The sequence below is a fragment of the Triticum aestivum genome, chromosome 3B (assembly GCF_018294505.1).
Source record: "Triticum aestivum cultivar Chinese Spring chromosome 3B, IWGSC CS RefSeq v2.1, whole genome shotgun sequence".
Lineage (NCBI taxonomy): Eukaryota > Viridiplantae > Streptophyta > Magnoliopsida > Poales > Poaceae > Triticum > Triticum aestivum.
The window spans coordinates 439,276,648-439,280,615 of NC_057801.1; the positions used below are offsets into that span (position 1 = coordinate 439,276,648).

Genomic DNA, 3,968 nt, shown 5'->3' on the forward strand with positions numbered 1-3,968 from the left:
GTTGAGGCAGCGCGCTCCCGGAGTCGCCTCGCGTTCCCAAAGTCGTCTCCTCCTTGCCGGTCTCTCACATAGCCAATTGGATCCCGCGAACAGGTTTGCCGGAGCGGCGCAAGTGCACCGCCTCTAACGGTATTCATGCGTGCAGGAGGAACGTCGTGCGGCGGACTGCTAGGTCCGATCACACAACCGGCGGCGAGTGGAGGTGGTTATTCGCAACACATGCAAACCCTAGTGACAGCGCTGAAGCGTTCAACCGCATGATTGTGTCACACCTACACTTTATATAGGCGTCCGTCGCGGGCTCAACACTTGGGCCTCACACGGACCCTAAATCCCACAAGTCTACTCGGTCACAATCCGAATACATCTCGGATCACATCCGACCAGTGTCCTCGGATCCGACCTCATAGGTTCCTTCCCTTAAGCGCGCAATCCCTTAGGTTCAAGTCGTCTTGGTCGCAGTTCGGATCACCTCCGAACTGCATGGTTGGTAGCGGTCTCTAGCAAGGCATGCCGAATAGCAAGCAGACTATGAAGCTGGTTAGGCGAACCTGTACAACATGTCACACTTCTGTTCCCTTTGTCACACGATATGTGTTGTTGGGCTAAAGGCGAGATTGTCATCCTTGACCTAGCCCGACCTCTTTCTCGTTCCAATGATGCCGACCACTATTCGGATTATCTCATAATCCTTGTCGCATGGCCATGCTTATCCTGGTCGGATCACACAAGGGGCCCAGAGTATATCTCTCCTAATCAGAGGGGAAAATCTCATCTTGCTCGACCACATCTCGTAGCATGGAGTCTGGACAAGCCTGAAACCTACCTTTGTAACTACCCAGTTACGGAGTAGCGTTAGGTAGGCCCAAAGCAGGTCTGTCACCATCCCGAGTACATGCGCCAGCTCAGGTCTTAGGACAAAGAACGTATGTTGTACTAGAGACTCACAGATGACATATCGCTGCGTCTCATAGTTGGGTCTGTCTGACTCGGGCCCTATCTCGACTCGGATCCGACTATGTCGAATCCGACCAGATCCTTCCGAGTCCATATTATTCGGTTAGCATCCAATGCTCCATGGCTAGTGAGACCAAGCCATCGACCGTGTCATATGCTAGTCTAGTCGGTTGCGCGTCCACACAGCCCTTTCGACTAGGGACCTTTTAGGACAGTCATCATACAATGCATAGTCCCACAAACAAGTCACGTACTTGCTGATACACATCATTGATAATGTCCAAGGACTATCTTTATTCATAAACACATAGAAAATATCATCATACATGATTGCCTCTAGGGCATATCTCCAACAGTGGGGGCGCTGTGGGGTCTGATCCTGATCTAGATCAGGAAATGGGGGAGGTAGTTGTGGGGATGAGAGAGGGGGGAGGTGAGTTCTGTGTCGTTCGGGGTGGCCAGGGAAGCGCCGACACAGTGGCGTTATAGCGGACCAGTGCTCCCTCGCAGCCTCTCGGGCCGCCCACTCCCTTGGGGAGAAGAATCAGGTAAAGGAGGGGTTGCTGAATAAGCTTATTTAGGAACTCTAGAGGGGGGTTGCAGAATAGTCTCACCCTATATATATATATATATATATATATATATATATATATATATATATATATATATAGGGTAGGTTTATTATGATAACACCCTTAAGACCTTATTCTGCACCTCAAAATGGTTATTCTGATAACAGTATCGTACTGACCCGTGGCTACAAACTAACCCCGCAAAAGAAACAGACCGAACTGCACGGGCCAAAAAAAACTTCCCGCATCGCTCACTCTCCCCACGACCTCCATCAGCACCCTGCCAGCCACCTCCCCGCGCCGCACTTCCCTCCCCACCTCCCTCCCCGCACCGCCCCACCTCCCTTCCCACCTTCTCCGGCGCGGTGCGCCCCTCCCCTCCCCACTTTCTCCGGCGGCACCGCCCACCAACACCTCTAACCACGGCGTCCCACCAGCACCTCTAACCTCCCTCCCCACACCACCCCTCCCCTCCCCACCTTCTCCAGTGGGTCATGGCAGGATCCAGCCGCCCACGGCCGCTGGCGCGGCCTCAGCCACCAGATCCGGCCGCCACGGCCATCGGTGCAGACACAAACGACGGATTCAGCCACTGCCGACCCCTAGTGCGGCAGCCCCCCACTGTCCCTTCCTCCCCGTTATTCCATCTTGAGGAGAGAACTCTGGGCACGGATCCGGTCCCCACGAGCTGCAGCCCCGACCAGTTCGCCCTGCCGGCTGCTCCGTCGAGCCGGTGGTGGATCCAAGCTCATATGCGCACATGCAGTCCATTGGGTCAGTGCATGCAGCACGCCGGTGCCATTCCCTGCAGTCTACTCCGTCGAGCCGGCAGCGGAAACAAGCTCATTTGTGCGCGTGCAGTTCGTCAACGCCCTGTGCGGTTCGCCTGTGGATGCCGAACGGAGCAGGCGTGCAGTGCAGACGACCTTCTCCTCCATCAAGGAGGCTGCGACCGGTGACCCCCCAGATCTGCCAACCCCACAAGTGGTCTGCCGGCCTCACCACTCATTGCAAAAGACCCCCTTCCCCTCCATTTCTGCTACCCGACAGCAAGCCGATGACCTTCTGCTCTTCCTGGCAAGTTACCTCCCGTTCAACACCTCCCTCCTTGCAGTGCGTTTGCTCGCATGCACGGTTCAGTAGGACCGGCTTTGCAGACCAGCCGTGGACGGCCTGTATTATGCAACTGCGTGCAGTCCACTATAGATCATCACGCGTGCATAGCTCGCCCGAGCTGCAAATTTTGATTTGTTTGTGCAGGATGGCCGAGTTGAAGTGCGTGAGTGGACGTCTTGCAGTTCTCGTAGTTCTCTAGTTCTTGTATTTCTCTAATGCATTACTGAAAAAACCAAGTGAAGATTTCTTGTGTGGTGTGTGTTGTGTAAAAAGAAAATTGGGGTTTAGTTGAGGCCACGGCCATGGACCGTACCATCGCATGGCTGCATCCCTTGGCTAGAGTCTACGCTCTTCTCCTCGTCTCACATGACACATCAACGGTGAGATCCAAAGGTACAGTTGAAAGCTTTTTGTTTTTTCTATAGCAAAAAAACTGCAGTTTGGCTGTGCTCAAAGGCCCCGATTGCTTCAAAGAAAGTGTGGACGTTCGCTGGGGTACCATACAAGTTCTTCTTTTTGAAGTGTAGTGTGTGCGTGTCTGCAGTCCGTGATGATGGTGGATAGGTGCAGCTCAGCCACAATTCCACGATGAAGTGTCCACCGACAGCGGCTTGCATTTCTGACCAAGGGTCGTGAAGTACGCCAACGCTCGCCATCTCTACTTTCTTTTTTGCGGGAGCTCGCCATCTCTACTTCGGTGCACCATGCAGTAGATGCCACGTACATGTGAGGTTCAGATGGCCCTGGAGTGCAGCTCGGATGGGCTGCGTGCGATGGCCTTGGTGTGCTTTTTTTTCTGTTGTCCCTGATTTTGTTGTTTTGATTGGAGGAAATTTGATGCGTTTTGCACTGCTCTAAATGTGCATTCTTTCATTGACACAATTGCAGTACAGTGCATAGTACGAAGGAGTTCACTTTGTAAAAAAAAATGTATAGAGGAGTTTACTTTTTATTATTTTTGGAGGATTTTTTTTGAAAATTTGTATGGACATCGATGTAGTTTATTAAGAAAACCTTGGCGGTGCACTTCACAAAACAAAAAAAGCGATGAAGTTCATGGTTGCTCTGATGTGTTACACACATGCGATTCAGATAAACAATATTTTGTAGGAGAAGATGAACACATCAAAAAATTGATGCATCTCACTAACGTTAACAATGTAGCTCGCTAATATTGACCATGTAGTCTATATGAATTTACAAAAAAAAAGACAAAACAATTATGTAGCTCACTCCGACATAGGTTGTGGTTCACTTGCCCTCGTCACCTCGGTCCACTCGTTCATAAAAGATGTTGAAAAACGCTCACAAAAACTCGTGTGA

General features: G+C 51.4%; 1 long non-coding RNA gene across 1 annotated transcript; it reads left to right on the top strand.

Annotated features, from left to right (window-relative positions):
* The first annotated feature begins 1,773 nt into the window (after positions 1 to 1,773).
* Positions 1,774 to 3,624, top strand: LOC123065489 (uncharacterized). Its single transcript, XR_006431051.1, has 2 exons — positions 1,774 to 3,038; positions 3,190 to 3,624. It is a non-coding gene; the product is annotated as an uncharacterized lncRNA (long non-coding RNA).
* Positions 3,625 to 3,968: the final 344 nt, after the last annotated feature.